The 22,841-nt window shown below is 42.0% G+C and overlaps 1 protein-coding gene across 8 annotated transcripts in view; it reads left to right on the top strand.

Moving 5' to 3' along the window:
- Positions 1-10,206: 10,206 nt before the first annotated feature.
- Positions 10,207-22,841, top strand: part of SHANK2 (SH3 and multiple ankyrin repeat domains 2) — a 278,034-nt gene continuing 265,399 nt past the window's right edge. For 5 of the 8 annotated variants that reach the window (XM_088057749.1, XM_088057742.1, XM_088057745.1 and 2 more), the window contains exons 1-2: positions 10,207-10,319; positions 16,699-16,817. The gene's annotated coding sequence lies outside the window, so the exon portion shown is untranslated. Of the gene's footprint in view, positions 10,320-16,691; positions 16,818-20,724; positions 20,791-22,841 lie in introns of those variants that run through there. The other 3 variants (XM_088057744.1, XM_088057747.1, XM_088057743.1) reach the window with 2 other exon arrangements.

Here is a 22,841-nt window from a genome sequence, read left to right on the forward strand (position 1 = left end):
CCATAAGAGCAAAATTACATTGTTTTCCTCTTTCATGCTCCCTTTCTGCTTTCAAACCACATCACTGTGAAGTCAGGCAGGAGGTTCTTCAGCTTCACAACATGACTCAGGGAAAAAAATTAGCAGTAATGTTACGTATTTATGCAGTGGCATTAAGCAGGTTGTAAATGTTAAAAATCAAACAAATAGGAGGTTAGGTATGTTAATGCAGAATGTTTCCCATTCAGATCCCCTAATCAAACAGGAAACTCAAGGTGTAAAATATCTGGTGGAGTTCATTAAAGTCAAAGGCTGATCTTTGCCAGGTTTCCCTGGGTGGGTTCCACAGCTCGCTCACTCCATCTTATTTCCAGGACAATGTGATTTTTCAGCAATTATAGAACAGCTCAGATTGGAAAAGACCTCTAAGATCACCAAGTCCAACTGCTAACCCAGCACTGCTGTGAAATGTAAAATTGCACTCTGAAAATGCTCAGTGACAAGCCCAAGAATAAAGTGATTCAGATTGAGTTATGCAAGTTCCATGTCACTGCTATTATGGATCAGTGGTGGAAAAGCAAACAAGTTTAATCCCACTGAATGTGTTGGTTGTGTGTTTTGTTTGGCTTCTTGCTGGAAACATAGCTAGGGAGAACTGACATGTTTTTTTTCAAGGAATAGTGAAATGATTTGTAAAATGCTGGGGCTGCACATGTTTTGTGCATGTTTTTTTTCTGTAAGTAGATGTTGTGTATCTCTCAGATTAGAAAATTCAACGTGTTGTTGATAAGTGCAGACAAGTTTGATAGCAGGCAGTTTTCCAGTTCCCAATTCCTCTGGAAGACTGGTAGGCTTTTGGTGCTGAGAAATCTTCTGTCAACTGCTCCTTCTCTGTTTCCTGAAGCTTGGATTGGCTCCTGTCCTCCCTAAATATACGGTCAATTTTATTGCCTTTGAAAGTAATAGGAAAAAAGCCCCCATTTTAAATTTGGGAAGAGGCAGGAGTGGATCGTGTGATAATGCAAAACATATAAAAGTTAAGAGTGAATCAACTGCTACCTCCCTGCCCCACCCCCCCCCCCTCCCCCAGTTAAATAATGGGATTTTTGGGAAAAAAAAAAAACAACAAACCACAAAGAATTGGCTGCACCATTGGCTCAAAGAATTGATGTCATGTGAATAAATCCTCATGGGAAGCTGTATACATTATTCTGCTCTACATCAGTTTGCCTTCAACAGCCTCTGACAGAAGGAATGTTTTTCCTATCACTAAAGTCACCTGGTATGGAAAATTAAAAGCCAAAAAGCTAAACTTGAGGCCTTTCCTTATCCCTGAAACAAACACTGTAATAATTTACCTTGCCTTTAATATCCTAATAGTTGCAGTTCAGTTTAAATGCTAATTAGCACCAAAGTTCTAATTAATATTGGCATTTTCCATCAAAGAGGCTAAAGCATAATGGGTTCCTGCAAGTCAGTGTTGAATTTTATGGAAAACTAAGACTCTGCAGCAGCTGATCATCTTCTGTGACAAAACTAGGTAAAAAAAATCCATAAAACACTAGCATGCCCATTTTTCTTGTACTAATTCCAAGGAGTTCAATGACATCCAAACCACTCTGTTATTCTGTTCTGGGATACTTTGAATATGTGCAGTATTGAATTGGTTTTCTGTTGCTTTGGTAGTTTCAGGTTCATCCTGTGCTGGTTCTGCTCCTATGTGTTTTTTTAAACAGTAGTAAATCATTCTTTAGGACTGTAAAATAAACATTAAGAGGTCAGTTCATTTCCAGTTTGCTCTTTTGGAAATATTCTTACACAGGTCCATTACTTCACTGGATTATGAAATAAGATCCTTAGCAGTCCCCATCATAACCTTGGTTTTAGCATTGTTTGTCCTTCCAGCCTCCTCTGGGACTTTCTTTTTCCTGAAAAAGAGAAATATTCTCTATAGACAACTAAACAAAATCTTTGGGTCCATGGAGGGCTTGCTGAACTTGATACAAATCCACTCTACAGCCAGTTGTGGCATCCCTATTTGCCTGCCATGGCAAGTATCTTCAACTTCTGATAAAGTTGGAGAATTGTCCCATTCCCAGAGCAGCCCTGGAGCCCATGACATCTGGGTTTCCATTCCATAGCTCTGAATCCCAGCCAGCGCTACTAGGAGCAGAATGCTGTATGTGGACCTGAAAACTTGTGCTTCAACTCTGCTTGTTCCAGGGGAAACTCATTTGTAAATAATAAATAAAAGAATTCATTTCACTTCAGTGTTTCTACTGTTGAAACTACAAAAATCACTGACTGAGTTGGCCTTGCCTGTATTTCAGATTTCCCAATTTCATCCATTTGGGATAGTCCCAGGAGCCTGAGTGTCACAGAAAAGGAAGTTTATAGCAGATTCTTTTCCTGACTTCTTCATTTTCTAAATATTTTCGTTTCTCACTGCCTGCAGCTGGGGTTTTGTTTTGTCACTGCACTGTCTGGGGTGTTTTCTGGAAATATGAGCCAAGCTGAAATTGTGGGGCTGTTGCTCCTGAAATTTTTCAGTGCAGACCTCTGATTCTCTTTTGACACCCCCATATTTGCTGCCAATATAGGACTGTTTATGTTATGTAAAAATGCTTGTATTTGCAGGAAATGTATGGAATGCAGAGGAATAACTTGTTTTGTTTTGTTTTCAGTCATTTCACACCCAAAGATTTATTTTGACACTGGATTTTGCTCTTTTTTTACATTACCTTGGAAAAATAAGTTATTAAATGATCATTTGGCTTAACCTGTTGCTGGAGCCAGGAGCTGGCAGAGGTGTCTCCAGGAGATATTTGGTGACATTTTGAAGCTGGCACGTGTGGGAGCTGAGTTTCAGAGGGCACTGAGCCCTGTGAGCAGCTGCAACTTTGCTCTTTTAAGCTGCCTTTTACTTGCTTGAATAACTGTGGTTTTAATGAAACCAAGGAAAGCAGTGGTGAAGGGAATTAGATATAATGACTGTAAAAAGAAATGAAGGAGAAAGGGGATGTCCATAGCCTCAGTGTAACTTACCTTTGACAAGCTGATCTGTTATTTCTCATTGATGGAAAGGTTAAATCCATTAGCTGGTGGTCTTCCACTGAGGACAGGGAGCTGACAAGGCATGAAGGGCTTGGGCCAGCAAGACCACAAAGTACTTGATCTTTGAATGCATGGCTTTTATTGTCAGCAGCAGAGATGACTTGACTTTCATAAGTTTCCCCTATGTGTGAGGAAGTGAACATAAATTAATAGCTACAGTAATTTCCTCTGGGTAAATCTATCTAAATGATCTGAAATACCAGGATGCTGAAAGGCTAATGGCTTCCCTGTCTGACATGATGAACATCTACGGCTGTTTGTGGAGCCAAAGGCAGGTCTGGGTGCTCACTGTCTTTCAAAATCAGGTCACAGCACCTATCACATCTTTCTACATAAAATCCCCTTGGTTTCAGTAAAATTTACGTGAATGGATGACAGCCTGATGTACTGATGCTGTATCTGACTTTCTAAATTTTACAAGACTTGGAAATGATTGCTCTGTTTGCCTTCTGAGAGATGTGAGACTACAGGTGGAGTGTTTTTATCCCCAGCTGTTGAATGTGTCACTGTTTTGCACTTTTATCTATGCAACAGTCTGTAGTTAGATAGTCAAAGCGATAAATTAGAAATCTGGGAGACTTGCTGCCCAGTAATGGTTACACACATCCAGCCTTGCCTAGCAACAAATAAAAGAGATTAGCCATAAAGTTCTAATTGTATACTTATTACATGGCTATTTAAATTAATGAATTTGCCTGCCCCTTTAGTGAGGTGTGTAAGCATGTGTGAGTTCCTCCACTGCAGTGAGAAGGAAAACAGGTTCTTGTGATCTTCTAACCCTTGTAATCCACAGACAGAACTTGTGCTCAGTGATTTGCTACCAGCCACCGTGGCCTGTGTTGTCAATTCAAGTGAAGGGCAAAAGAAAAATCAAGAGAGAAAAAAAAAAACCTGTTTCATGTCCTTTCGTTTTGCCCTGGGTCACTGTGATGTGGCAGCCTTTAGACAGTAGTCACATGTATTTCATTTTCTGACACTGATCTGCAGTTTGCAAGAGGCTGAGAAGCAATAAAGTCTAAGCTTACCTAACACCTGGTAGCATTAACTACAGTTCAGAAGCTTCCAACTAATATAAGAGGGAACATAATTTGGATTTATTTAGAAGCAGGATTTATGAATTCTTCATTCACTGTGACTAACTCATGCCCTTGGGAAAGTTTCTCCATCACTATTTTACCAGATCCAGGTGGAAAATGAACTTGGCACTGAAGGTATTTATGAACTTTGGAAATTCTATGTAAATAAGCCCAAGTAGTCAATGATTGGTAAATACATTTAAACTTAAAAAATAAAATTATCTGTTCTTGTTTACCAAAGGTTGCTGAGATGTCCCTGAGGTGCTGGTTGGTGAATGCTGACTAGAAGAGGGTAGTGCTTTGCTTTGTTTACACAGTGGAGATGATATTCCTGCATAATAAAAGCTGGCTTTAGCAGGGAGCATCTCTGCAGCCTCCTCTTTTGGCAGAGACAAGCTCAATAAAGATCAAGTGCATGTTCAGCTTGACAGCAGAGAGCCCTCATGAGTTTGATGAACTCCATCTTTTAACAACAAACTTCAATGAACTCTAATTTTCAAAGAGGTGAAGTCTATGTAATCCTCACTTTGTATAATTTAGCTCTGTCAAAATCTTGTTGCGTAACTTTCAAGAAAACACCAGCCTTAGTAAATGGGTATTTATGGCTGTGAGTGGTTAAATGTGGCATATTCTTGATCCTGAGGAGTAAGTTTTTGAGACAGAAAACCTTAACATAAAAAGAAAAATTGTTAGTAAATATTCCTATTGGCAGGAAAAGGAGAACATCTGCTCAAGTCACTAGTGGTTTGTTGCCTGAGTTAGCAGCAGGGCAGCCTACAGCTAATTAGCTATGGCTTGATAAGAGAACAGGAGTGCAGTGGATAGAAATGTTTGTCATCTGTAGTTGCTTGAAATCCCTCTAAAAGCATTAAAAACATGACTCTTGACTTTCCTTTTAAGTTCTTTCCTTGGTATCTTTGGAAATTGCTGCAATGACTGCTTAGCTATGAGTGCAGACCCCCACTGAAACCTCTGTGCATGAAATGTCCTGATTTGATCTGGTTTTCTTTAAAGCATTTCAATAAACACTTGTCCATTCCTACCCAGAAATTTGCCCATAAGCACATGCAAAGCAGTGAGCACGTCTCCCAAACTCCAGTTTAAACACAGATATTCCCACATGTGCTGAGGCAGCACTGAGATCAGCCAGAATATGGATTTTGCATTCTTTTAAGCTTTTATTGTGGGTCTGACCTTGCAAGCAGCAGAGCTAGGCTGAATTTGGGACCACAGGCTCCAAACACCTCTCCTGCTTTTTTCCTAAACTCACCTGGTGCAGGGATCTCTCAGATTCAAAAGGGATCTGTCCATTCCAGCGCCTCTGAATCTCAGATATCTGCAGCTGGCTTTGGTGTAAGGGTGAGGTAATTGTGGGTGCCAACATAATTAACCTTGCATGTCTGTTATGTTAATTCCTAAGACAGGCCTGCTAATGTGTGGAAACAGGAATAATCTCCAGTATGTTTCACTCTTTTCCTATGTTCCCTGCAGTCTATGTCTGTAATTTATATTTTGTGTAAGGTGCTTCATTTTGGCATAGCTCCTGTGAGAGTTAAATGCTAAATTCCCTTAAGAAGAATATTTTTAAAAATGATACCTATTTTTATAGGCAGAGAAACTCTATTGGGGATAGAATTAAGATCTCTAAGGATCTAATTTCATAATTTGAACAAGGTAACACTTGTTTTCCATTGTATTTGTGACTGACACACACCTCTGATGAATCTTCCTTGGTCATTTCCACTCACTCAGCTTTGTCTGCAGCCAAAAGTGTGGTAAATGAGCTGCTTCTCTGATTATTTCTGAGTGCGTGGATGACTGCTGTCTTCCAGTTTTATTACTGCCCAGATACAGTAAAGAGCAGAAGTAAGTTAGGGAACATTCAGCAAAAGACATATTTAAATGCCAGTTTTCCTTTGCTGTGTTCTGTTTTATTGTTCTCATTTATTTCAATTAGTTCAGACAGGAAATCCCACTGATTAAAGAGGACGTGGGCTCCAGGTGAAGCAGAGGCACAAGAACACAACATCACACAACAATAAAAGTGAGGAGATTATTTAAAAACTGCATTTATAGCTGGAGGAGGCTGTGCTGATGTGGAGGAATGGTTGGGATGGCTGGGGTGCAGCTGCTCTGGGCTGGGCTCAGGAGGCAGCTCCAGGGAAGAAGAGGAGGGACACCCAGCTGTGGATGAAACCACACTCCTCCTTCAGGGCTTCAGATTAAGCAAGATGCCTTTGATGCTGCTGTGTAAAGTTCTCAGGTTGCTTTACACACATTGCAAAGCCAATCCTATTTCTGTGGCTTGTTGCCCCGGAAAAGGAGAGGCAGTGGAGCAACCAAAGCCCTGTGGGCACTGGAGAGGCACCAGTGGTCTGGGGAGTTGGTGATCATCAGTGGTGATGTCCAAAAGGCAGGCCAAGCTCTTAAACTATTGTGTCACTGTGTCATTGTGCTTGTAACCTGAGGAGGAAATTAATTAACTATGGAAATCAGAAGAGCCGAATCACAAAACCATCAGAAGAAAAAAGAAAGGCACCCAAACTTTTGGTACAGGAAGTTGAAATGATTTATTGTTTAATTTTTGCTGCATAGTAACAACCTTTGCTTTTATACTAATTTGTAGAATAATTCTTTTCTTCAACATGAATGAAGTAAGGAGAGCAAGTTAGGGAAGCCTTTCATTATCTTTTTTAAATAGCAAAAAAACTTTATATAATAGCAACAAATGACTCCATGGTATTTTATCTGTAATGGAAAAGGAACAGATTTCTTTCCTTGTGAGTCATCAATTTTAAAAAGTATTTTATCTTGGAGAGCAAGGAACCTAGTAAAAATTGGAATAAAGTTTTTTATATTTCAATGCCTTATTATCTTAAAGGGCACAATAATCTTACATCAGGAGACATTCATGTATTTAACATCTCTTCCAGATGTGTGTCTAACTGGTGCTTTTAATGACTTCTATTATTCTTGAAGAACATAAAGAACTGCTGGAGGAATCTATTCACAGACACAGGAAAAAAATATCTGCATTAGTTTAACTTTATATTAGTTTAAGCTTAATAAACTGGCTTATTAAGGCCAACTGATAAACCATGTCTGAATAGAAGGGGGAAAAATTACTGAAGAAGTATGGAAGCAAATTACAAGAATGGGATAAAGATGTCAAAACATCCCTCCTAAAAAGAGCTGAGGAAGTCAGAGAGTATTGAACAGAGCATAGTAAAGGATTGGGAATTCAGTGGTGAAGGTCAGATGGGCCTTTAGAGTGAGAGGGTTGAGACCTTGTCTTGTAAGCAAAAGTATTCTTCAAAATTATTTGAAAGATTTAATTTGGCCATGGGAGTAATTTTAATGAGGTTCAGAAAAGGTGCAAAAAATGCTAAATAAAATTCACAGCTAATTTTTACAACTAGATCTTGTATACGATTTCATAAGTTTGGAAACTTATGAAATACCAAAGAATATGTAGGTGGTATTTTTTTAACAAAATATTTAACTTTTTACCTCTTGTACAAGAAATCTGAATTTGGAGTCAGTCACATTATTGCTTTAGTACTACCTCAATTTATTGTCATTCAGCTGATGCAGGGTCTGTTTGGCAGTTTTAAAAATCTTATAATTAGCCTAATGCTAGACTTGCATTCAAAATTACCAGAATGCACTGAAACCAGGTCATTAATCTGAAACAATGGGAGGTTAAAAAGTCCTTAAAACTTCCTTTGCTATGAATAAGAACCATGGATTTCATCCCACTTGCCCCTCTCAGCCTACAAAGTGTTCATTCTCCAGGCTGGTATAATTAATAATCAACTGTACCCATGGAAGGAAGTTCCCTGGAGCTGCAGAGTTGTGTAATTCCTATGGAATATGGAGATTTGCTCTTGCTCCACCTTCTTTTTCTGAAGGATGAAATGTCACAGACAAAATTTCCTAATACCATGTCCAAACTTCCTGATTTTTTCAGGCAACTGGTTGTAGTTGGGGTGGCTACTTTGCCCTGGTTTTGGCTCAAGAAGCTTCTGAGGGTCACTATAATGTTTTTTAAAAGGACTAAACCTAAACATCTGTAAACTGAAAATTTATTTAATTGTAGATAATGCTTTGGCAGGACTTAACAAGGAAAAGTTTTAGACATAGCAGTCAAAATTTAGGGGATGTAAATTTGCACTTCCTGAAGTATTTAGAATGTACTTGAAGGATGCTGAGTTTCTCTTGCATCTCAGGCATGGCAAAGATATGTGCTATTAGTTTGGTCATGCTTTGGGCTATTCATGTGAAATTTGATAAATTAGATGTCAATAAAAATATTTTTTGTTTCCACTTTTTGTACACTGGTCATTGGCTACAATATTGAGTTTTGAATTAAAGCATAAAAATTAATGAAAAACTGTTGTTTTGTATGTTTTTCCCCCCCTCTTTTGTTGCTGTTCACTGTTTGCAAGTTTTTAATTGTAAAAGATGCTGTAGATGAAATTTTTCTCCTTAGCACTGCTGTCCTATTTTCCCCGTGATATCCCCGGGGGATCTAACATGAGTTTAAGTAAGTCCATTTTTTCTCGACTGACAGAGCAAATGTTCAGATGCTTTAAAATTTAAAGAGCAAAATGTAGGCATGGGTAAATTAGCTCAGAAGAGGTAGGAAATTCCAATTCAAGCCAAATAGTCTTCTTCTGGTTTGTTTGCTTGCTTAATTCTCCTTGGTTTTGTTTGCTTTTAATTTCCCGTAAGGATGTTGCATTTTGAGAGCTTGGCATTCCCAATATCCTCCACTATGTCTAAAATTTCCATGTTTCACCAGGGACTTGCAACCAGAAGGGAGAATGATGTGTGAACTTCGCCAGTGAATGCACCTATGTGCACAGGCCCTCTTGCATGAAAATTATTTTCATGGCTGAATGTTCATTAATATTAATGAGGTAACATAGTTGCTCTGTATATATTAAAGAATATTCCCCTTTTCAAGGACATTTCTAATTTGAAAAAGAGCTATCATAGTAAAAAAGTTTGGTAACTGTACAAAGCAGTTCAGGAAGTCCAAAAGTGAGTTACTGAAGGTATTCTGTTCTATGCAGTTTGAAATGGCTTAGGTGGAAAAAATATAGTGAGGGTCATTGCGCCTATAGGTTCACACCTTCAAGTAGTCTGAAATCCGTATTCTTGTGTGGAGTAACTTGAGATTTGCTCTAAATGGCATTATTGATCCAAAGTTCGATTCCTCTGAGGATAAGAAGAGTCCAAGATGTTTTAAGGATGACATTTTGCCGTGGTCCTAACTTTGTTGCGTCCACCAAGGACTCGGACCGTGGTTCTCACATCTCCCAGTCCTTCCAGTGCCTGGGCCGAGATCGTAGCTCGGAATGGGTGTGTGAGATCCAGCCCTTGCCGTGAAAACCTGCGGTGCTTTTGGGCTGCCCTGGCGAGCCGTGGCTGCCCCTGGAAGCAGGTGCGTGACGGCCGGGAAGATGTGTGGAGACGGCAGCAGCAGCAGCGGCGCAGTCGGATCGTGCGAAACCAGCACTTCCCTGCCCACATCTCCAGCCGGGATCGCCCCCAGCTCCACATCCGTGCTCCCCGCGCCCTCCGCATGCTTGTTGAGCCTGGCGCTTTCCATTCCTTGGGAAACCGGCGTGTGGGGAGAAGTTTCTGACGGAGCCGTTCCTCCCCAGCAGCCCCAGCAGCAGCAGCGGAGCCTCTGGACAGCCGCCCTGTGCCGGGATGCTCCCGCTCAGCTGAACGTGCTCGGGCCGCTCCCGGGGCAGCTGCATTAAAAAAAAACAACCAACAAACCCAAGAAATGGAGTGTGCGGGGAGCGGCGCTGGCTGAGGGCCGAGCTGGGACAGCCCTCGGCGCCCCGCCGGTCGCGCAGGTACCCCCAGCCCGCGGCGCTGAGGGGGCACGGCCGGGGCGGGGACGCGGCCCTGGGCGGGAGCGGCCGCTGAGAGCGGCGGGCGCAGGGGGCGGCCCGGGCGGCGAGGCGGGCGCTGCCAGGGCGAGCCGGGGGGCGGCCCCCCGGACCGGCCCCCCGGGAAACGCGGCCCCGGCGAGCCCGGGCGAGCTGGAGGAGGCGGTGGCGGCTGCAGCCGGTGCCGGGGGCATCGTGGTGCTGCCTTGTCCGAGGGACCGGCGCTGTGCCCCCCTTGCAGGTGAACCGGGGCGTGAGGGGAGGGGCGGCGGCCGCGGGACCCCTGAAGGGCTCCCCTGAGCGCGGCGGCGGAGTTTCGGAGGGGTATCCCCAGCCCGCGGCTGAGGCGGGAGGTCCGGCTGCTCCTTCCAGGCAAACAACACCTCCTGCCCCGGCTGCCGGGTGGGGATGGAGCCGTGAAGGGATGAGGAAGGGGCTGTGAGGAGATAGGGAGGTGGCCCTGAGGGGATGGGGAGGTGGCCCTGAGGGGATGGGGAGGTGGCCCTGAGGGGAGGAGGGCGCGGTGAGGGCCGGACGGGCCGGTGCAGGTGGACCCGGCGCTCACGGTGGAGGGGGCAGGAAGGCTGAGGGAGGCACAGGGGCGTCCCCGCTTCTTCGCACTGAGGGGAGAGGGCAGGAAATAAGCGAGGATGTGAGGAAGAATAAATCCGCGCTCAAACACAGAGCGAGCTCCCCTCACGCTGTTTGTAGGACCGCGAGCGTCAGAGTGAGGTAGGAGAGGGGAATATGTGTGTGGATAGCGGGAAAGTGCTTCCTAAGGGCTTCCCGCAGTAGTAAAAGTGGGAGATTGAATCAGGCCTTGCTCTTTAACACAGAAGTCACACAACCTCCCTGCAAGTGACTGAATGCACCAGTGAACGGATTCTTCTCCTCAAAGTTTTTACATCCTTGCCTTTTTTTCATCTTCCCTTCCTCCTGTGGCTTGCCTCTGTTTAAATCCTTTCAGAATAACCTGCCTTGTTGAAGGGACTCTCTGTCAGGGGAGGAAAAAAAAAGTCTTTGAAAACAAATGCTATCTTTGTTTAAAGCTATTTGTGGATCAAGGTTGTGACTTAACTGTGAAAGAGAATGGTTCTCCCTTGCTTCCATTAAAAACACAATAACACATTAAAACAATCCAAGTCTGGGGAGGTAACTGGGCTGAAATGCAATTCAGCAGAGTAAGACCTTAATTCAGGTTTTACAGTACCTCAACTCTCTGGTGAATAAATAGATAATTAGTGGTGGGGTTTTTGTGTGTTATTTGAAGAAATTCTTCAGGGTGGAAGTGGTAATTGATAATATTTTTAATCTCTCCCACTTTCTTCCTAAGGTCTGTAGCTATGATCTTTAAAGTCCTTTTCAACTCAACCATTCTATAATTCTGTGATGCACAGGTTTTGATGTAAAGACAGCAAGAAAAGGGTGAAATATGAATCCACCCTTTCCAAGTTCCTGTGCTGTTTAAACGTTGCAGCTACACTCAGTGAGCTGGAGTACCTGCTGGTAAATGTTTGGATTTGTTGCTGGATGCCACCACTTGTTCCCAGTCCCAAATTTGGTGGCCCATATGATCTTACATCTATCAGGTATAAGCACTTACATATATCAGGTATTTGCAATAATTTTGTGCAGGCAGGTACAGAAACTCCAAACTACAGAGTAACTTTGGCCTTTCTTCTCTAGGCACAGTGGGTTGGCCTAGAAGGATTAAAGTTGCAAAAAATAGCAGCTGGATTCAGGTAGGGAGGCTTGAACAGGGGCCAAGAGAAGTGCTACTCCTGCACACCTTTTTTAGGTGTCCTGCTGTAAACTAGAATTAAGAGCCCATGAAAATACATCTGAGGGAGGGATCCTGCAGCTTTAGGAAGTGTCTGTCAGAGGATGGCTGGGAATTGTGGTGCTTCTTCCCCAGCCCAGTCAGGAGTGCTCCAAAGAAAGTGAATTATGCAAGAGACTCCACTGGCTTGATCAAATTTCTGTCTTCAGTTTCATGGGCAGGCTTGAGTTTCATGGCTCCTGAGGTCAGCCTGTTCTGCTGGGGGATGGAGGAGTGTTCTCAGTGTAAGAGAACTGTGAGTTTCAAGAGAAGCCCCTCAGAGCCCCAGCGTGACGTAGGTCTTCCCATCAAATTAATTTTCCATTAATTAAAAAAGTAGGCACCCTAGATAGTGTGAACTCCTTGGTGAGGATAGTGGAGAGAAGTTATTTCTCTTCAGCCTTTTGATCCTTTCCTTTTTGTGACCTTTGCTTATTTTGTCTGTGTTAGTTATTCATGTCTCTGTCAGACCTGAAATGGCTTTGCTGAGACCTACAGGCGGATCACTGCTCTATTTTCTAACTTCTCAATCTTATCCTAATCAAAAATGTAAATACATGCATAATGATTTGCATGTCATTAACTTCCAAAAAACACCCTCATGCTAAAATCAATGTTTTTTGAAACCCAGTTTTCCTGCCTGGCTGTGAAGTTACACCTGGAATTCGCAAACCATGAATTCTGAGAACATAAACTGATTTCAGCACTGCTGCTTTACTTTCTGCTTTATTTTTTGTTTTCCATTCCATCCAGGGAAGAAAAATAAATTAAAAAATATGTTGATAGTGATTTTTCTAATCAGTTTATTTCTTCAGTCTTCATACTTCAACAGAAAGTTTCAAAATTGAAATTTAACGAAGTTGGCATGGTGTATACTCACTGTACACTAATTTTACCACCACTGAACACATCGTGATCATTTATGAACAGAGCATCTAACACATTCCAGAAATTCCAGGGAAGTGTGGATGGGAGCTTGCAGATTTCAAAGAATACAGGGAAACCAGGAGAAAATAGTGTCCTTTTGAGCTAGGCTGGCAGTGTAGCTGCCCCTGGATTTCGGTTTCCCTGGCACAGAGCTTTGTGTGTGAGCTGAAGAATCCGGCTGGGAGTGTCTGTGTGGAGCAATCAGCAGCCTGGGATACAGCACGGGCGCTTTGCCAGCAGTTTACAGGAGCGTGTTTTTGCCTGATGTCAGAGTTGCTGGGAATGAGAATTCCCGGGCTCTGGCGTGGCTGTGGAGGTGACTGTCACTGCCATCTCAGGGAGGCTGAGTGCACGTGTTTGAGTGTTTGACGGAGGAGTCACTGCACATTTACGGACGAGCAGATGAGGCTGAATTCCTGTTAAAAACCCAGGGCCTGGAATGTGCCTTTGCCATGCATGGCTTGCCCAGAACTCGGGGCTTGTTTTAATAGGCTCCCTTCAAGTCAGTGAGTCTGGAAGCCAGCACAAGGTTACCCTGGATCAGATGCCAGAGCGTGTAAGGGCTCTCCCTCTCCGGAAAAGCTCTGGAAACTGGATTAACAGCAGCACTGCAAACCTCGTGTGCTGCTGGATGTGTTACACTGTGGTTACAAGCACAAAATCCCTTGGGAGCAAACAGAAAGTGCCACTGCTATTCAGTGTAGCAGCTTTAACATGTTTCTTCTTTCAGGAAGGAGGGGAAAACAGTGTCAGCAGTTCTGTTCATACAAATAAAAGATCTAAATAGCAAGATAAAACATATGGCAAACTGTGGATCAGCTTGAAGTTCTGGTGATACTTGAAAAAGCATTTTGGTTTCTATGCTAGGACACAAGCAGCTGTCCGATGCCCGAGATATATTTCACACTCATCACTGCTTCTAATGAATTTTTGTGTTAAAAGTCAAAGGTGTATGATCTCCCACTCAGGAAGAAAACCCCAAACAAACAATTTTTATTTAAGAAACCAGTTAGGACACTATGATGAGAAGAAGCAGGAGAGGGCAGTGCACCCATGTTCACTGCATGGATTCTCCTTCTGTAGCCGGTGAGGAATGTGCATTGTGCTCAGGACACTGAGAGCATCCAGAAGGATCTTGGTAGCTGTGCATGGTTGAGCAATGGGATGCTTAATGAGAGGGTGCTGAGCTGTGCAGTCAGCATTCTGCCAGCACCACTTCACAGGCACCAGAGACTGTGACTGCCTCCACAATTCAGTAAAATAGGCCAGTGGCTCTGCTCCATCCATGGGGCCAAAAGACACAGCTCCCTCCCATGTGCTGAGCTTGTTCCCCTCCAAAACAGAGTGGGACTGACCAGGCTGGCTCCTTCCAAAATGAAGTGGGAGTGACCAGACTCACTGTCAGAAATGGAGCCTTTAAATTCCTAGATTTGGATTCTAAATATCACTGATCTCGGTTTTGGTAGCACCATTACACTTCACCTCATACACCAGCTCATCACTGCAATTTCAGACTCACAGTGCATGAGTGCTTTTGTTTAATTAAACTTTACTGATAAAATATCAGCAGTGACAACATGAGAGAATTGTAATGAAAATGGAAATACACTTCTGGGACTAACATACTGTCAATTACAAACAGAGGATGTTTACTCTGTCTGAGTAAATTTTGAAAGTTAGAAAACCAGTTAGTTAAACTGTGAAGCTGTGAAACCAGCATCTTAAGCTTTAAATTTAAGTTCAATCACCAGAGTGTAACGGAGAATGCATTCAGTAGTCCTTAATCTGATCTTTTATCAAGATTTTTCTCCTTTAATTTGCATTATCACTTCAATATAAATATTCCAAATCATCCAAGCATTCCACTGTAATGAATTTTACCTGGGGATGTGAGAAGAGACTGTGCATCTTGAACAGTTTGAATTCTGCAGATGATACTTTCACATTGCTGTGTCTGGTAGAGCGATCTCTTCCTGGGTGATTTCTCATAGCTGGTGGTAGCAGTTGGAAAGAAGCCCAGCCAGAGTACTGAGGGAAAAATGTAGGGGAGGAAAAGGAAGAAAGAGGGCAGATAATAAAGAAAAAGAGAAGTAGAGATGGAGAGAAATGACCAAGAGTTACTCATAAACAGGGAAAAAGTGTTTGCAGTAGAAAAGGCAACAAGTGTTAGGGGAAGTCCTTAAAATGCCAAATATTTAATCCTGCTGATAAAAGAATCTCTGCTTCTAGTGGAAAACTGATGTCTCTGTTTCTCAACCATGTAACAAATATAAAATGCTTTCCCAAATTTAGCTTTACTCCAAATACAACCTTTTGACTTCCTGCATTTCTGATTGAGCTGGTGCTCTCTTTTATTCATTAAGCTGTAAAAATCACAGTCAATTTTGCCCCTGCAAATCTCTGATGTTGCCTTAGGTGTAGAAGATTCTGCCCTTCTTGAGGAATATTTTAAAAGTCTTGTCTCAGAATTACTAAGAAAGCTGGACCTACATTTTGGTAGCTTGAAGTGTCACTGATGATGTATGTGTTTATACACTAGCTCCAACCTAATTTTTAATGAAAATCTTCAATTAAACAAGGCATGCAATGAAAGAATTTGAAATAAGACTTTTCTGGGTACAAAGAGAAGCTTTAGTGATGAGAAAAGCCTGAGCACAGATCCCAGGAAACCAATATTAAATGAGGGCTGATGGCAGAAACTGTGATGTGCACTGGCCTGGTAGTGAATAATGTTGGTGTTCCTCATATATTTTGAAAGCAGCTTTTCCAGGGAAAGAGAGTGATGCAAATAGGGTGTGTCACTGGGAACCATGCTGAGTTTTGGTTAAGTCACATTTTGATTAAAATTGATATGTACTAACACTTTTCCATCTCCCTGATATTTTCAAATGTTTTATTGTCACACATGGTGATATTTTTCAATTTATCAAAATCCAGTGCACTGAGTTCCTCCTCCACAGCCCATTCCCACCTGAGTCTTGCCCACTGCCATGCAGCAGATTGGGAAGAATGGAACATGTGCCCCTTCCAGTCACCTCCTCTCTGGATCTGATTGAAAATGACGTGTATTAAAACCTGTGCCAGCCTCTGGATTACTCCCAGGGCACGTCCTTACAGCTTAGGTATTTCCAGAAAGAGTAAATTTTAACCCAGCAGATGAGTGGCCTGTGGAAATCTTCCAGCAGGTCTTAGAGACCAGCTGCTTTCCTCTTGGAGGCCCCCAGAGCATGGCATTGCCGGAGCAAGCTCAGCAATTTGGCCCCTTAATTTAGCCTGGCATGTGTTGATGTCTGTGGCCATTGCTCCTGACAGCAGATTCTGAAGCACACTCTAAAGGACCCTGGCTGTATGAAAACGTCCTGGCTTCTAAGATGATCTCTATCCAATTAGACAACATTCTCTTAGGACAGGACTGGGTGTTGCACATTGCTATGAGTTTTGTTTCTGTGCATTGCTTTAATGATGCTGCCATCAGTGCAGTGGACTGGACAATTCCTGTCTTCTCCAGGAAATGAACTGGGATAGGGTTTTCTGAAGCATGCTAAAGCCTGAGAAACACAAGCCAGATGACACCCTTTCCTCCTGCTCCTGCTGCTCTCCTACCCTTTGTTACCCTCTTTGGGTCAGACCTGGCAAAGATGGAAAGTTTCAAGTGGAATGGCAGTTTTTTTGGTAGACAGGCTTGTCTCCCTGTCTGCTGCAGGTTATAAGGTTGTAATTCCTATTAGGACAAGCGGGATGTGCGATTGTGGGTTCCTGAGGGAAGGAATGGAGCTGTTCTTGCCATCATCATCTCTCTGAAATGGGCCTGAAAGCTGCTTGGGAAGTCAGCAGCTCACAGACATGTAATGCTTTCCTTGCTTTTTGCTTCCAGCCCTGTTCCACCCCTTTGGATCCATTCTCTCTCCGTTGGAAGGCACCACTCCACCAGGACAGAGGAGCACACTTGTTCTTGTGGGTGCCTTTGAAACCACTCTACTCGTGGGTACAGAGGTGAGGTCACAAGGGGGCACAGAGGTTTCTCAAGGGGGGAAAAGCCATTTCAGGGTCAGCACTGCATATCCCTCCTGGCCTTTCATCTCACAGGACTTGTCTCACACCTGTGGATGCTGGTTTTTTCCTGTTTTCTGCAAAAGTGAACTGAGCTCACCATTTTTCATGTGTTAGAGAGGGAAAATATGCACCACTTTGCCATCAGCATAGTGTTTGCCTGATTGTAAAAATCACCCTAAATGAATATTTGAAAATGTTATCATGGAGCAGCTTAACTTCTGGCAAATTCTGCTTTTTTCCTCTGGCCTTTGCACTTGTACAGTCAGGTCTGAAAAGTGTGTCACTGTGAATGCCACTTCACCTGTCAGTCAGGGAAACTGAATGTGCAGGATAAAGTCAAGTGAAATTTTTACATTTCAAAACCCAGGGAAAACATTTGAGGAATGAAAGTGTTTTTTTCCCTACTTGGAGGTCCTCAGCTGGTGTCATCAGCTCTGCTGAAGTTGCTTATTTATGCCAATATTCAGACTTCAAAACTGCAAGTGTTAATGCAGAGAGCTGCCCTTAAATGCCACGTGGAAGAAAATATGCCAAGGTCCCTAAAAGATTCATACCACAAAAAAGCAGTCCAAGGCAGTATTTTGATTTTTTCTTCTTCTTTTTTCTGTTACCTCCCTTTGGTATCCCAATAACATTGTATTCCCCGTTTTTCTCCTGAGGAGAGTGATATTTCCCACACAGCTGTGTGATGTCAGCGCAGCGCCTGATACCCCGTGGAGCTGGATCATGGGGCTCTGTTTCTTTGTTTTCCAGGGGATTATATTTTTAATCCCAAATGTCTGTAAATCACAGTGTTGGTGACTGGTGGCTTTTGCACTGCCCCTTCTATAGAGGACATGATCTTAATTTTTAATGTGTTCCCGAAATAAATACCTTATGTTTCAAAGTACAAAAGAGAAGAAGGAGCCTTTTTCAAAGCTCAACTGAAAACTTGAACATTTCCTTGAAATTTTCTCTCCTGTGGTATTCCACCTGTTTGATATGACTTTCTCTTTTGTCAACAAAGCTGGGCTAAAACTTTGAGGATTACTCTGAAACTTTCCTCCCATGAGACTTCAGATTGACAAAGAAGGTATAAAACTTGATGAAATTAAACTCATCAAATTATGTATTGCTCCCTTTTTTGCAAAGCTCCCTTACTTGCCAAACCAGATGGGACAGTGCAAATACAGTGCAAATTATGCTGCAGTTTGGTTCTCAGTAATACCTTTCTGGGAGAAAATGCATATTGAAGTTTTTTTGGTAGTTTTGCTCATGCTTGTGACTTTTAATCAGAGTGGCAGAATATTGTGTAGTACAAAATGACATACGCAGTAGTATATTTATTTAATTGATGTTTATTGATACTAAGAGTCTATAATTTTTAACCTAAACTGAAAATAATATCCTACTGAGATCTTCAGCTATCAGCATTTCCTTACTGGTCAGCTGGAAGTGTGAAATGGTCCTGTGAAGTATAATCTAAATAAAATCTTCTAATCTAAATAAATATTTTTAATCTAAATAAAATATTTTGATCTAAATAAAAACTTTTTACAATTTATACTCCACATCAGTGTAATCATTAACCCAAGCCTTGCTCCACAATGTTATTGCAATTGCTTTTTTTGTTTCCTTCCTATCCCTCTTAGCACTTGGCTACAGCTGAATTGTTTATGAAATTGCTGTTCAGTATTTCAGCTTCTCTCGTCTGAAAATTATTTTGTCTCTTTTTAAAATTAAAAACCATTTTGACCTGTATGGTAGTTTTTGCTTTTCAGTTTGAGATCTGGATTTCTTTTTTCTTTTTTGTAACAGTTTATTCTATTGTAATCTCTCAGTAAGTAACTATATATGATAAATTTTATTATGGCAAAAAAATATTTAAGTTAGGCTTTAGTTTGTTGTACTCACAGCACTGACATGCACTTTGTCCCAAGGAAAAGACCCCAACCCACTTTAACTGCTGTTTATAAAGCAGTTTATGAAGTGCAATCAATATGAGTGAAAATTGTTCTGTTTTTTTATCTTTTAAAGTCTATATTGGGTGAGTACCTGGTGCTTAAGGAAAGACTTTCCCAATAGGAATAATATGCTGCAATATCATGAAGGTGGTGGATTAAGTTTGGAATCATTGTTCATTGAGCTCTCCACCATGAGAGATATAAACTGGAATTTGTAGTTGAAATTTGGGTTTAAAATTTGGTTTAGAATGGATAAAGCACATTTTTGCATGGTGGATGTTGTACTGTGTGGGCTTTGCAGAATGTGACTACAAAGACAAAACTTTTAATAGGGGTAAGAGTCTTGAACAATGCAAGGAGATCCCCACGGCTGCTCTCTGAGGAGGTCTGGGGTAAGCCCAGACCACCCGAGTGCACCCGAGTGCTGCTGAACTGGGGAGTGTGTCCTCCTCAGCCTTGCTCTTCTCACTGTGGGAAAAAAACCTCAGCAAAGCTGGCAACAAAGCATTGCCAGCACAGTGGGTGTTGGAAGGCTCTTAGGAATTGGGCTTTATTTGGGGAAAAGATAAATTGTTTTGTTTTGTTTTGTTTTTTAATTTTCCCTCTATGAAATGCTGTCTCGATGGATGCCAGGTTTTCAGAGCTACTAGGAAGTCCAAAAATTAATCTCAGTGCATTATGGGGAAACTTGGTAAGCTCTTAATTGAAAATATTACATCTCAGGTGGGACTTCTACTGATAAGGTTGTTTTCTAATCTGTTCAAAATATTATTTGCAAATTGAATGATGGATAATGAGCAAGAATATCCAATTTGCTAATTGTGCTGCTAATATGTTATTAACAGCTGATCCTGTTTGCACTAAGTAATGACACTTGTTTCAGGTTGCTTCCTATTGTGTTTAGCAGTATTAATGAGGCACAAGAGGTGCTTGTGTGATTTGTTCTCTGAAGGATTTCCCAGTTTTCTGGAGTAGGTAATGCCATCATGTACATGAAGCCAATAAGAAAAATATAAGGATGTGGCTGGTAGGAGCTCTGGAGATGCAGCCACTCACACTGTGCTGCTGTCCAGACAGGTGAAAAGAGTAGGGCCAGGACCTTAGTTTCACATATTTATACCGTGATTTTTAATATCTTTGACTTCGTTCTTTATTTCTTCCCCAATCTCCCAGTTATTCCTGTGAATGCAGCATGGAAAAGTGACATTTACACAATGCTATCTTTCTGGATTGGGAATAATCAGCTCCATTTCCAATGCTGTGTGTTTGGAATTAGTTTTGCCCAATTCACTTCATGTGTCATTTCATGTTAATCAACTTCCTATTCAAAATGCCTTTTCCTTGCCCAGTCATCATTCTCCTGCTGCTCCATGTTGCCAGCTTCTCTCCTGCCTTCAGATTTCTCCCAAACCTTATTGAAAGTCAAGCTGGAGATGCTCAGAGAGTGATGTAAGTTTTGTTGCAGCTCCACAGACGACTCCTGGTTCCCTCCCCATAGGAAAAAGGACCCAGAGCTGTTCTTTGGAGGAAGAGCACTCACGGGAATCCCCCAGGATAGCTCAGGATAGTCAGGCTGCTCAGATCTTACTCTGGATTATGGCCAATAATGGCTTTTGCAGCTACTCTGTGCTCCCTCCTGTCCTTTCTTTCTTTCACATAACCAGGAAAGCATTCTCTGTCACCCTGGATATTAAAGAATTGCTTAATGGAAGCCTTATATATCTTTCAGCACATGAGTGTTTTTGTATTTCACACACACAAATGTGTTCTTTGAAGTTGTAGGGACTTTCTTTCTCTTTCATTTTTTTTCTGTATTGCACCTTGTAATTGTGTCTCAGGTCAGGGTGACATGGTGCACATTAGTTTTGCTCTGCTCCTGACAGACACACACCTTGTCTTTTCAGGGCGAGGAAGGGAAGGGCTGTTTCTTTCTGAGGCTGCATTTGAATAAACACACTCTGTTTCTCAAGGTAATGATTACTCAGAGGCTGCAGCTACCCCATGTATATTGAATATTTGAATTCACTTAGCAGGCTGCATGGCCATATATTGCTTAGGGGCATATTAGTATTTATTTTTTCAGCATGGAAGGTCAGATCTCCATATTTGTATAGCTGCTCTGTAATAGCTGAGTGTCTTTTCATAGGTGTGTATGACTTCTTCAGTACCTTACTTTTGGGGCATAAATTTTCTTAGTATTATATTATTTCATAGTTTTTTATGGGGTTAAGCAAACAATTTTGTGGATAACAAAACTAAGTCACAAGGACTAACTAACCTATACCAGGGAAGGGAACAAACTGAATAGAAGAAACACATGACTAAAGACAGAGTGACCCATATTTGAAAGTGAGAGAAAAATGAATGTGCTTTAATTGTGTTTACTCTTTGTATACTTTAGGCAGTGCCAAGTTTGTGAAAATGGAAGACCTTAAATTACATTGATACAATGATTGGGTATGCAGTGCTAATTAAATTCCCTGTGGAAAGAATAGGTGGTGTTCTGTGCAGTAGATCCTTACTGGAAAATCCAAACAAATAAATTGATGCCTGGCAGAACTCTGCTGCAATATGTTATGTGAGCAAGGAGTTTGTATCTGTGGCTCAGATGATCTGTTGATATTAGCAAATGAATTTTCACTCTGTGGTGATTCAGAGAAGGGACAGTGTTCTTCACTTCTCCCCAGAGATCAAGGCAGCAGACCTTAAATTCAGCACCCAGAGCCAGTACAATAAACTGCCTCAGTGCAGAGGGAAGCCAGGGCAGGGCTGACACACTCATCTCACAGCACTGGGGATGTCACAGCAGCACGGGTGACACTCTCAGGGGATGATGTGCTCAGTGAGGGGCAGTCAGTGTGACACAGCTGCATCTCACGGCCGCTCCACTGGAGACAGCTGGAGTCAAGTGTCCTTTACATGAAATGTCAGGAGCTGCCTTCTTGGGGGTTTCTTTTCCAGCTGTAATTCTCCTGTAATGAGCATTTCAGTGTGTTTTCAGCAAAAGTAAATAAGTGTTGCATAATTTGCTTGATTGGCGTGGGTTTTAGTGGTCCAGCTTGAGCTCTCCATTGAGATTTGGATAAATCTGTCAGTTTTAGTCTCTTTTCTCCCATCCCTTTATCAGGGACGTATTTGCCTGGGAGCAGTGGCTTCCCTGGGGATGGTGGGTTGTTAAGGTGACTCAGAATTTATACTTGGTTGTTTTAAACCAAGATTATTATCTTAATGCATTGCTTGCATGTGGCTGTCCAAAATGTTTATGAATTTCTAAGTTGTGAAAGCCTTTATATTCTTCCATTTGTTGTGCTTCCAGTTTCCTTAAACCTTGGTTGTTGGTATCTGTGCTCCTGAGGGAAAGAAGAGAGTCCTATCTCAATTTTCACTGGATTAATGGGTCTATGTCCAGATCTTGTTGATCTGGGAGAAGCTGAACAACCTATATTTTGACAAGGAACCTACACAATTTTTAAGTTGTGTGTGGTTTTCTCTTTTTTTCACTTGTTTTGCTTGTAATTTTCTCCATGGAGAGCCAATGCACCATCAGCTTAATTAGGCCTGATGAATTTCTTGAGATCCCACGGCTGCAGCTCTTAACCTTTGTGGCTTGTTATGTGCACAGTGGTTTCCTTGCTAGACCTTCACTAAATTTTAGATTAGCACAGATGTTTTCTTTATTATTGAGATGACTGCCATAGTAGCTTTAGTAAGAACAGTTTAATCTTCCAGAAGAGATTGATACACTTATTTGAAAATTATTCAAAATATTGCACTTCAGCTTGCATTTCTCTTCCACTGAAATACTGCTTGTGATATAAACTGTTTTTTAACCCAGTGCCTCCAAAACTAACAGTCCTGTCCACTTTCACTGCATGTGTTGCCAAGAAACTGAACAGGATGGGGATGGGTTGACCTGTGTGTTCCAGTGGAGTTGCAGGCAAGACCTGGCATCTGAATAATTCATTTGTGAGCAGGCCACCAGGGCTGTCCTTGTACAGGTCAGTCACAACGCTGGCCTCTC

The sequence above is a fragment of the Pseudopodoces humilis genome, chromosome 7 (assembly GCF_049639895.1).
Source record: "Pseudopodoces humilis isolate 2021_Gansu_Grassland_sample_001 chromosome 7, ASM4963989v1, whole genome shotgun sequence".
NCBI lineage: Eukaryota > Metazoa > Chordata > Aves > Passeriformes > Paridae > Pseudopodoces > Pseudopodoces humilis.